This window comes from Phyllobates terribilis, unplaced genomic scaffold (assembly GCF_046119375.1).
Source record: "Phyllobates terribilis strain yellow unplaced genomic scaffold, ASM4611937v1 Scaffold_9__5_contigs__length_417890890, whole genome shotgun sequence".
Classification (NCBI taxonomy): Eukaryota; Metazoa; Chordata; class Amphibia; order Anura; family Dendrobatidae; genus Phyllobates; species Phyllobates terribilis.
The window spans coordinates 238,867,584-238,880,368 of NW_027362769.1; the positions used below are offsets into that span (position 1 = coordinate 238,867,584).

Genomic DNA, 12,785 nt, shown 5'->3' on the forward strand with positions numbered 1-12,785 from the left:
AGCGCTGTATGGGGTTGTGCGCAGTATGGGGGGGGGGGGGCATGTCTGCAACATAAGGAAATCCCCTATAAATATTTCCCCTTTTTGTTGACCGCCCTGGGCCGGGCCAGCCACCGTGATATCCCCCCACCGGCACCCAGAGGCCCGGCTGCCGGAGCACCCCACTGCCCTGGGGGCGCGTCACCAGCAGCTGATGTCTGCATACCAGCGCAGCGGCGTATGACGTCACTGACATGCGCAGATGTCAGCTGCTGGCCTCTGATAGGCCGGCGGCTGACACTGGTATTGCTGTGCAGAGAGCCGGTCTCTGCGCGGCAATACACTGCATTACAGTGCTGATGTCAGCGGCTGCTGGAGAGAGCCGCGATCGTTACAGGGTCTATGTGCCTGCGGGCCACAGGTGCAGAAAGGACGCCGAGGGAACGGAGGACAGGTGAGAATCTTTTTTTTTTTTTTTTTCTCTCTCTGTCATGTGAAATACAGCACAGGGGACCTGTGCTCAGTATAGGGTGGGGCACTGTGCGCACTATGGAAGGGACGGGGACCATGAGCGCTGTATGGGGTTGTGCGCAGTATGGGGGGGGGGGGGCATGTCTGCAACATAAGGACCTGGATGGGGGACCTGTCTGCAACATAAGGACCAAGATGGGGGACCATGTCTGCAATATGGGAGACCATGTCTGCAATATGGGGGACCTGGATGGGAGACCATGTCCACAAGATGAGGACCAGTTCAAAAGGTGTATAGAAAATAAAATGGTATCACTAAAAATATGTCACTTTGTCATGCAAATAATGCGGCCCCCCAAATTAAATGTTTTTCTGTGTGCCGCCCATATGCCCAGCTGAGTTTGAGACCCCTGGTCTATAGCAACAATATATTCTCTCTGCAATAGCTATAAATTCCCAACTGTGAATGTATGGACTTCACTTGCCCCAAAACAAATGCAACAATGCTCGATTACATTTAGAAGTCAAGGAATACTACAAAGTGATTTAACTCGTGTTTAGAGACATCTACCTTTATAAGTAATAATTTACTTAAATCATAAATAAAAAAAAAATGTCCTGCTTCTATTGTTGTGATTTAATGGCACTAATTGGCAGATATCGAATTTCATACTTTAAATAAAGTCATCCTCAACTTAATTTCAATAATTACACATCTTATTAATAAATATGATATTTTTGCTGACCATGATACAGACAGACATAGTTTGATGACATTTATCTGGGAAGCTTTCAAAAATTAAATGTTATTAAAATAACTATCAACTGTACTAAAATCAGCATGACCATTCGTTAAATATTCAGCAACTCAACTAATTACAGTATGATTTTTTTTTCTTATAATGTATTTATTTTTTTCGCTACATGGTTGTCTACGGGATACATGTATATCTGTGATATCCCATCCTAGGGTTAACAATTTGCTTTTCAGATGCTGTCAATATGTGATGTCCTCTAATTAGTGGGTATTATGTGTTTTCATACCAGTAGTTTTGTCATTTTTGACCTGTGTCTACGATTAAGAGTAAGGCTCAAAAAGCGCAATTTTTTTTATGACTATGCTACTTCTTAATGGAGTTGAAAAAAACTTTTTGATTTAAATTTACACTGCTGGATTAAAAATTATTATTATTATTTTTTTTAAAGGATCTAAACATGCTTGATTTCGGACTGACTATCCTTCTACCCTTGAGATGCAAAAGGACTGATCATATGACTTATTCTTTCCAAAGACCTTACACAGGACCAGGGGGCATTCATTAAGTGTATAGGAAAGGGTTCTTCGTTCTTAACAGTTAGAGCAGTGAGACTGTTGCAGGCCTGACCACAAGAGGCAGTAATGGAAAATACTATTAATTTTTTTTTTAAAAAGTTTACAAATGGGCTGGATGCTTTTCTCCCAACAAATGGCAGTGTATTATTTTTTTTTTTTTAGCCAAGAAGAAATCAACAGTAAGAAGCTTAATTGTGCGCTCTTTATTTACATCACCAGCAAATGTGAATGTGCAGTTTATAAATGGCAATCATAAAATATTTTTTCAGTTCATACAATCTGTTAATTTTTAAATACACTGATTACAAGTCATAATAAATAACAGTACACCCACCCAACATAAAAGTCAAAAACAGTGCCTAGTATATAAAATCCTAATAAACTACTGTATATACCGAGTATTTACATATTTAAAAAAAGGCTAGGCACCTCTCTAAATGGCACCAATGTGACTCCGGGAGGTTATGTAGCAGTAGCTAAACTAGGGACGGCTTAGATATTGGAATAATTCATCAACCTCTTAACAAAATTTACTTTCTGCTCTAAATTGCTCAGTGACCGTTGACGGCAGCATTTCCTTCTTCAATGCAAACTGCCCCCTAGCCCTCCATTAAAAAGAAAACGTGCGGCAGCTTTAAGTGTAACGCATGTGAACAAAAGACATCAAGGTGTCCAATTACCATTGAATCACATTATTAAAGTTCCATTTTTGTGTTTAGAACATTCAAGTGTCCGAAAAATTCATTTGTCTTTGATTCAGGCATCAGTTTTTGGGCAAATTAGAGCCTTTTGTACTTGAAGATGCGACAGTCACAACGTGGGCAGAAATGATCCACATCTTTTGTAGCGTTTATACAGAAAGGAATGAAGCAACATCCGGCAGCAAACCTAGAATAAAGCCAAAGTAAAGTCTTCATCACTTAGGGTCACTATGAAGAACCCACATCTTATGTGCCATGATGGTTTGTAGCATCATCATTACATTCAGATACGAGAGGGCACCAAGGAGAAAACAGGAATGGTCTTCTGGAGGGCTGGGAGCTTGTAGTAGGGCTTCCAGTGATCGGTAAATGTTCGCGGAACCCTTCTGATTCTGATGCCAGCTGGTTTTGGAGAAGGTTGTATTTGGCTCCAGTGATTTTATTTTTTTTTTTTCAACCAAGTTGGTGAATATTTTTTTTCTGCCTTCAATTGACCGACAGGCCATTAAACTGACAAAAATAGAGAGAGAGGGAGACAGAGAGAGGGAGACAGAGAGAGGGAGACAGAGAGAGGGAGACAGAGAGAGGGAGACAGAGAGAGGGAGACAGAGAGAGGGAGACAGAGAGAGGGAGACAGAGAGAGGGAGACAGAGAGAGGGAGACAGAGAGAGGGAGACAGAGAGAGGGAGACAGAGAGAGGGACTAGCGTGAGAGGCCCAGAAGAGAGAGAGAGGACGGGAGCAGAGGGAAGACTTCATCAATAAAATTCCTGTTTTCTTTGTACCCACCAGATAGATATATATCTATTTCATGTGAGTCAGACAAAGTATTTTGCCTATTTTACAACGCGTTAGGAAAAAAAACAAAACAAAAAAAAAAAACACACCTGTGAAGTTAAAACACAACCTTCCACAACGATGCTGAGAAAGTGACTCCAGTTCTGCGAGCATTCATCTAGTGGCAGAAGCTCATACTATAAGTGCCCTGTCTCCAGAAGACTATTCCCGTTTCTTCTCGGTGTAAGATATACAGATTAAATATTTTAATATTTTATTATATAATTTTGAATAACAAAATAGAAGAATTTTCAGTAGCCAGTAGATCGCTAATCAGCAGGACTTTGGTCAGTTGTTGAAAAAGGACCGTAGAAGTGATAGTCATTAGGTTTTGCTGGGTTTTTAGTGAAAATAAGCAAGTACAACAGTATTTGAAACACATTCATTTTTGTGATTTTACCATGTTGTCTTGGTCACTGAAATGGTTGCTAATATAAGGAGAGTTTAATTAAATTAGTGATGTGTATAATTGTAAACATTGGCTGCGCTACTGTGGCGCCCCTGAGGGTTCAGTCACCACAGAGGTACTGCACCTCACCCAGAGGTGTGGTGTGGTGTGGTGTGGTGTGGTGTGGTGTGGTGTGGTGTGGTGTGGTGTGGTATCTCCTTCTCTCAGGTAAGGAGGGAGTGCTGCCCGGAACCCCAAACACCTGCATCCAACACTACACTGCTCCAGGCCAGCTGGAAGGGCAAGACGCAATGTATGTTTCTGCTGAGACCTGACCCTGGCTGGAGTGGGGGGAACCAGTAGTGGGTGTGGGTGGAGGAAGTAGTTAAGGGGAGGACCATAGTAGTCGCTATATATAGGGAAGCCATCTTAGGGTGGCAGTGCAGTGCTGCACAGCGAGTGAGGACAGTCAGAGAAGATTCTCATTAGGAGCTCTGCTCCACCAGTAGGGCCTAGTCTGGAGGCCCAGGAGGGGAGCAGGGAGTAAGCTCCGTTCTAAGAAGGGAGTACGGCGAGTGCAGGACGGCACCCATACGCCCCGCATCTGTCAGAAGGCAGAGGGATTGTAGGCCGCAAGAAGGGGACCAGCCCCTGGTCCAGCCTTGCTACACTACGTCTCGGCTGGGAAAAGCTTCTGGCTTATATAGTCAGTTGCCGAAGCCGCATTCTAATCCCCGTGAAGGTCAAGCAGGTCCGGGAACTCCGACGTACAGGAGGGATTTCAGAGCACCCAAGTGGGATTGAGAGTGGGCAGGGCAGGGCAGGAGGGAGAAAGACCCAGCGTGAAGATGGTCTAGCTAGGAACACGAGAAAGTGGGGTTCTATCAGGCATTCCTAAATACCTGAGGAAGTGCTGAACCCTGCCTGGTGAACGCAGAGCGACGTGGGAGGCCGATAACTGTGCAGTGCACCAGTGGAACTTGCATAAAGAACAGAGTAAAAACTCGGATGACTGCACCGCACTGCCTCCGTCCCTACTTGCATCTGCGCCATCTCTCCCTCACGGCACCGCAACGCCCAGCGCACCTTACACATTCTACACTGCCCTGGAGCTAGCTCTACCTGTGGAGAGCCACACCATCCCTGCTGCCGTAACACCAGCTCCAGAGGACTGCTCTGCAGCGGCGGCACCCCTTAGCCGCATTCCGCAGGTGGCATCACGAACAATCCCAAAAACCCTATATAAAAATATCCCCCATTTGCACTGACCGCCCTGGGTCACAGACCGGGCCAGCCACCGTGATATTCCCCACCGGCATCCGTAAGAGGACGGTCTGCCGAGTACCCCACGGCCCTGGGGGCGCGTCACTACCTGTGAGGTTGAACAATATCTGTGGCCCAGTGAGGTGTGAAATTGAACCATGCTTGTGCAATTGAATTGCAGACCCCATAGTGTGAAAGTAAATAGTGTCATACACACTGGCAGTGCATGGAGTTTGGTAGTTAAAACTATTCCTGAACAATTCACCTCCCCCACTGTTATGCCAAAACCAATATGAGATTCGTTTTTCACTGAACTTTATGTACATGCATAAAAATTTTACATTTTCAATTCTGATGGAAAAAAAAAAAAAAAAAAACTTAAAAAAAAAAGCAGCAAAACTTGCATTTTTGACGCAGCTTCTTTCCTGCCAGAGATCCGGTTTTGCTGCAGATTTGTGATGCTAAAAAAACATGATGTGTGAACATAGCCTTACAGTTCTTACAGTACAGTTCAAAAGCTCCTGAGAGCACAAGAAATGTCCTGTTGTAGCACACACAGTATGGGGTGGCCAGCATGTCTGTGTGCTTTCAATAAAGGGTGCAAACAATGAATTATCAGGATGTCGTTCAAGATAGTAACTGGGGAAAATATGACATTATGATAACATGTATGTGTCACCCCAGGTCTGGAAGCCACAAACATTAAAGGCTGTGTCTGAGAGCAGGAGGGACGTTCTCTGGTCAGGGACCATTAGCATGCAGCACCTCCTGTCCCAGGCCAGTAGGGGGGAGCAGGCTGCCCCTATAAAAGCTGGAACGGAGGGCAGGGTTAGGGAGACCAGGACCCACTTCTGAAGCATCTAGAAGGGTTCCCAGAGGAGAGGGACAGGTCAGCCGCAGCTGAGGAGTCCAGGAGGCATAGGAGGAACAGCAAGCCAGGGACAGAGGCGACGAGAGCCAGTCCTGGCTGAGAGAGAACTACACAACCGGACACTGGGGTCCGAGGCCGTCAGGGTTGCAAGCCCTGCAGCAGATAACCAACCCGCAAGGGATTTCAGGTTCCTTGGCCTAAGAAGCCTGGAGGCTCCGCCACACAGAGGGACCGGTACAGCACGGAGAGGCAACAGGTACCTAAGGCCCGAGTCGCAAGCCATACAGGCGTAGTACACGGCCAGCTCAGGGACGTGGGCTATCACACCACGAAAAGGGGGATAGTCAGCAAGGGCAGAGAGAGAACGGTAGGCCTACCCACTCACCCTGACCAGTGGGGCTCTCCCGAATGCCCTCAGACACCCAGGCCCATTCCTACCCTGTACTCCTGGTGGGTCAGTGATAACATCTGCAGTAAAAGACCCTGGACTGCATTATTGGACTCTGTGTGATTTCTGCTGCGCCTGCACCATCACCCCCAGCATCCTATTACACTACCCTGAGGCTACACTCTTCCCGTGGGGAGTTATCCTATCCCTGTGCTGCACATCTACATCAGCCTCAGCGGTCTGCCTTGCAGCGGCGGTCCTCCCTGACCGCAATCCACGGGTGGCGTAGTCGGACATTCAAAACCCTACAAATAGTTTGCCACAGCACTTCGTCTGACCACCCTGAGCCACGGGATCGGGTTGCCACTACTACCCCCATCATCACACTGAAGCCCGGTTCAGAGTGCCCCACGGCCCAGGGGGTGAGTCATATGTAGATTGTAGGGAAGGAAAGGATCATAACGAAGTGAGACACGGAGGAGAAAGTGGACAGCTGGAGTTCCAAAAGGGGTATCAAAGCTTCAAGCACGACTTCAAAGGGGGAGTTTGTTGGCAGTCAGGGAGGAGTCACTGAGCAAAGTAGGCCACACCAAGGAGATGAGGAACACGCCAAGGAGGCAAAGCCAGGAGGCAGTATGAAAGATGCCAGTGAGATAAGGACTGTAGCTAGAGACCAAAGTTTGCGAAGAGTTCCTTTCTAGTAATTATGAGATGACGGAAATGAACATAAGCGTAAAGAGTAACCATCTTCATTTTTAGTTCATTTCACAAGTCAATAGTACACATGAAAATAAGTAACTTTAAAAATATATTACAATCAGAGAAATCAGCTTTTCTCCACCAGGGCTGATCATGCTCTCAAAATTCTCAATTGTAGGGCTAAAATCTGTATTCTGTGAAGACAGATTGTTACATTACTGAGATAGGAGATGGCAGTTGCTATCAAGATTCTGTGTATATGGGAGGGTGAGGAGGAGGGAGGAGCTTTGCCTCTGACTCCTCCCCGCTACCTCTCCATAGAATCTTATCAGCACCATCTGTCAGCTCCTAGCTCCGTAATGTGGCAAAAAAGGAAGCTGGCACGTTTAGGCGGGCTGCGCTGCAGGAATGAAGACCCTTGGGATTCCAAAATGGTTTTCATTAATACCAACGTGTTTCTGTGCCGGACCGGCACCTTTCTCAAGGTATAAAAACCAAGTGAGCTCTGAAATGCGACACTTCTCACTATCTTCACTGAAAACAGATTTCAACCCTTGAGAATGAAAGATAAGTCCAGATTCAGAAACAAATTTCTCTAAGATTATAAAAGTTGCCTATTTTCATGTGTACCATTGATTTATGAAATCAACATAAATGCCTTAAAGCGTGTGGTTTTAATTTTTTTATTGGTACATAATACTGCAATCATTTAGTTATTGTGATTTTGTGATCAGTTTTATCAAATTTTATACTATTCATTTGATTTGGGGTATAATCAATTTTTTTTTTATATATGTCTTGATGTGCTTTCCCTTCTAACAGTCTCCTAGAATCTACGTAGGGATATTGTCGCTATGCAAATTATTGTTAATACCAATATCAAACAATAACTATTTGATGCTATTGTCCAGTATCTTTAGCATTTGATATTGTTCTAGATAATTGTAATTCTTACTATAACGCTTTTAAAATTGTATTAGGAATTCATTTTTAAATTTGTAGAATATTACAGCAGACTAAAGTATTCTTGCTGTCATCTATACTGGCACCACAGTACCCAGTTTATGTGTTACCATTTTCTTGTACCTAGGTGTGTGTGTGTGTGTGTGTGTGTGTGTGTGTGTGTGTGTGTAATATATATATATATATATATATATATATATATATATATATATATATATATATATATATATATATATATATATATATATATATATATATATATATATATATATATACACACATATATACATACATACACACACATACATACACATATACATACACACTTTTTTTTTTCTTTCTAAGTTATATTTGTTAATGGCCACAGTGTACATGTGCACCTGATTATTACACATATCAACAGGTGTGCTGGCCCTTGCTTTTGGAATCACAATAAGCACATGTGAACAAAGCTTTAAAAAGGGGTTTTCCCCACAAACAAAAGTTCATTTTAATCAATAGATCTTGGAATAATAATTTCCACAATTGAATGTGTTTAAATAAAATGTTCCTGTGCTGATATAGTATAAATGTGCCCCTGCTGTGTACTGTGTAATGGCTGTGTGTGACCGTACAGGAACATAGTCTGATCATACCACATCTCCTGGGCAGAAAGAGGAGGGGTGGGGTAAGTAAAAGAGTATACAGACAGAATCAGCTGCAATCCCCTACTGTAATTGTGAGATGAAGCATTTTCCTGCCTGTTTTTAAACAAGCAATGTTTTACTTCAAAGAAAGAATTATTTGTGATCCCCTGCTGTAATGTTTATATACTTTTTTCCTCCCCTCCCCAGGAGATGTGGTATGATCAGACCATGTTCCTGTACGGTCAGACACAGCCATTACACAGTACACAGCAGGGGCACATTTATAAGATTATCTCAGCACAGGAACATTTTATTTAAATACATTCAATTGTGGAACTTTTGTTTGTGGGAAAACCCTTTTAAAAAAGGAAAAACTTGGGAGCAGCGTTAACTCAAAATGCATTAGGAGCTAGATAAAGCAAAGGTTACTGCATAAGACTAGGCTAAAAGGGAACCTGTTACTAGTTTTTACCACCTAATCTGAAAGCAACATAATGTTGGAGCAGAGACCCCAATTCTAGCAATGTATCACTTACTGGACTGCTTAGTGTAGTTTTGATAAAAATCACTGTTTTATCAACAGGAGATCATTAGGGGGCTAGTAAAAGTTGATACAAGGCAGTCCCCCCCACATTCATGAGCTCTGTATAACCCCGTCCCCATCACTGTTTGGCAGCTTTCTGCCCATGTACAGTGTACACAGCTGCCAATCAGTGGTGTGGGCGGGCTTATACAGGGATCAGCATTCAGAGAACTGATAGATTTGCCGCAGAGAAAACAAGGATTTTGTCAAAATGACAGCAAGCAGCCCAGTAAGTGACACATCGCTGGTATCAGTCTTTGCTTCTACATTATGCGGTTATCAGACAGGGGGGGGTAGAAAAAAAAAAGCATAGTGACAGATTCTCTTTCAAAGCATTCACTTAAAAGAGGCCGTCAAGTAGTGATCAACAATTTTGGGGACAAAATGTACAGCATAAAAGAAAAAAAAAATCTCAAGGCTGTTTCACAGAGCATCGGCCACCCCCAAAAGTCATGTGACATTGTTTATATCACATGAGCACTGCAGCCTATAAGCAGGAACATTACTGGACAATGGTGGCACCAAAAGGGCTTGTCCAGGAATGAAAACCCCTTTAAAAGGTAAATTTACATAATAAATTGTCACATGTGTACATGAGGATTACAATGACAATAGGTGTATATAACTGGTATAATGCTATTATGTCCAGATACAGTAGATATGTCCCATGAATGGGAAATTTACAGACTATACTGAACTTTTTATAGTTGCTATGTATTACTGTTATATTGCATTGCTGTAATGTTTACTTTCCTTGAGTTTGTCCTTTCCCTCTCCCTGTCTCCCTCATGTGGCTGTGATGCAACTAACCCCTCCCTTCTTCCCGCTTCTCCTCATTCTCCATCTTACCACCATTAGAAGCTCATGTGCTCACAGCCTGTGTCAGGAAAAGTTCTTTTTACCTGCTGCTGTTCTATGCACGTCTACAAGATTCCTGCAAGAAATAATAAAGTTTCTTCTAAATCTTCACAATGTGCCTGCCTGCAGCCGAGTTAAAGCCATCTGCGACCATCGCCCTTGTAAGTAAGGTGAAGAGATAGTCTGGAAACAGTGTCTCACAGCGCCCAATGTTTACAGCACAGCCATGGGGACAGAATAGTTGTAATATCTCCTTTTGTTGACTCGCATACAGCAGTGACACCATTCATTAATGTCCCCCCTCGTGGCTCCCCAGCCATTATTAATACTTCTTATTGAGCCTCTAATGTTAATAGACCCAGCCATTATTTGCAAAAAAAAAAAACAAACAAAAAAAAAAAAAAACACCCCCCCCACACACGATGAGCAGCACAGCCGCGCCTTCCTTTGCCTGGTGCAATACAGGGACGTCATTGTGCCACCTGGACGGGACGTCACCTACTGCAGCTGCAGGCCTCTGAGCCATTAGCTCCCTACTCCGCATTAACTATCCAAGCTGCGGATCTTCCTGATCCACAATAGTTTTCAACTGGATGTGCAAAAAAGAGCCCACCTAGTTGAAAATAGCTCTGCCCACCAGCAGGCCCTCTCTGCTTTCTGGTCCTGGTTGTACTCCCAATGACCACAGTTGTTAAGCCTTTGGTTTAATGAGAGTATCCCCATATGCAAAGCATGGAAACCAATGTGTGAATACTATTGAATTGTACTATATACATTTATAAACCTAGTGTGAACTCACCCAAAAAACATAATGGCAAGACATAAAAGCCAGGTAAAAAGTCCCGAATTAAAGGTGACCCTTGTCGTTACATTCTCATGACATGAAGGACATATTGTGAGACTAGGAGAATCAACCAGACGTCCACCTGGGGAGGAAAAAAAAAAAAACCCTACATCATTACACATCCTTAACAGAAAATTTGTAACCAAGAACATTGACAGAATATTAGACCAGAAAGTAAAGCAGTAGTCAAAAGGTTAAATTAGCTTAACATATTTCAATTTATTGCAGTGGACATTTCTACAAAAAAAGTGCAGACCACAATAGAGAGATCGCCACTATTGTATTAGCCTCTCAGAAAAAAAAAAGTCTATTGTGAACATGTTGAACCAATAAAGTATCAGCCATTAAGCCCCCCTCAGTCACACTCAGAATTTAAAAAATAACGTGATTCATCAGAAATGCACATAGCGAAAGGGAGAGCGAGAAAACAGATTGATACTGTGTACGATATACTGCAAGGCAAGGGAGGGTCACAAAGCTGGCAGCTGCTGCTACTTGCTTGATCAGTGTTATAAAGTGCATCTGCACCGCAATAATTTTTTTCCCAACATTTATGCAGAAGCAAGCCATTAAAATTGCTGAAAAAAATTAAACTCTCAATGTGTCCATGCCACACAATAGATTTTTTTTGCACATTGTTTTATTACACAATGCTGCGAGTAGTTGCCATTGTTATTTTATTAATGTTTAACTAGCATTTTTTTTGGTCCAACATGGATAAAGTGTAAAAAAAAAATAAATTCTAGTCTTGAAGATGTATCTTAAAAGAAAAAAAGTGTGGCAATAGATGACAATGTGAAAAAAACAAAAGCAACCAACACACTAAAAATGCAGACGTGGCCATTAGCAGCAGCTGCACCCCCACTTGCATCACCTGTCTGGGCAGTAGTACTGCTAAGCACTGATCACAACTGCACACCTTTGCCTCCAACAAATGTATTGGTAGGGTGACAGCAAAAGGACGTTATGGACTATATGGCACTTCACCCATCCCAGTCACAGCAGAAGAGGTTACCTCTGACGTTGACCCAGTGATTACCGACTTTCAATTTCTTCAATGATATTCTCTTCAGACACATATTAAAAAGGTGCTTCGTCTCCTAGCTAAGCCATAACAGTCCAGGTGCCAAGGAAGAAATTTCACAATAACTTCCAGTTAATGGTCAACTGAGTCTAGTATGATGTGGTGGGCAGGACATGGGAACCAGATTGAAGTGACAAGTAGGCAAGATCAAAGAAGCGCGTTGGATCTTCTAGGGGCAGATGTGCTTCTTCTGCTGGCAGCTTTTGAGAAGGTGATGCAGCAGCTCATTTGTTTAGGAAGCTCAACAGCAACTGAAAGCTCTGGTCATGGTTGTGCCAAGTCTTATGTGCGATCATCTCAGGAATGCGAATTCTTTGCCTCCCTGCTGGATGACAACTTTGTTGCAGTGTGCTGGCTCTGATGGCGGAAAATAAGCAGTGGACATTTCTGCACAAATCAACTTGGAACTATGGCTACCCATCAGTACATGAAGCAGCATCATGTGGGAAAAGCAAACTGACCAGCAACGTGAGCAAGACTCGGGCTTTTCCAATCAGAGAAAGGACAAGATATTTTAGCGTCCTCGACAGATGGCAAATTGACACACAGGCAATATCCTTTGCAGTGTGCATTTGGAACATTTCGCCAGGAAAACTCCCAATGCTTATGGAAAATTGGGCTCTAGTCACCTGACGAAAACTACAAGAATATTCTTTTGGCCAATCAGGTTGGTATACCCAATATAATTACTGTTTATTGCTGCAATTATTGCATACTCACTGCAAAACACAAAAGATTTGTGAAACTGCAGCATAGTGATTACCACAAAATTACAACACAACATTAAACAGAAAATCAGTCGGACTATATACAATGGAGAGGCACGTATGTTACATATACCAGCTTCCTCACTTGGAACTCATGGTACACAGGAAACCAGAGCCTGAGCAGTGTGTTT

The 12,785-nt window shown here is 43.1% G+C and overlaps 1 long non-coding RNA gene across 1 annotated transcript; it reads right to left on the bottom strand.

Annotated features, from left to right (window-relative positions):
* Window positions 1–2,004: 2,004 nt before the first annotated feature.
* On the bottom strand, window positions 2,005–12,158 carry LOC141160945 (uncharacterized). The gene is made up of 3 exons (XR_012250588.1): window positions 11,819–12,158; window positions 10,759–10,885; window positions 2,005–2,671 (listed from the first exon to the last, which is right to left on the bottom strand). It is a non-coding gene; the product is annotated as an uncharacterized lncRNA (long non-coding RNA).
* Window positions 12,159–12,785: the final 627 nt, after the last annotated feature.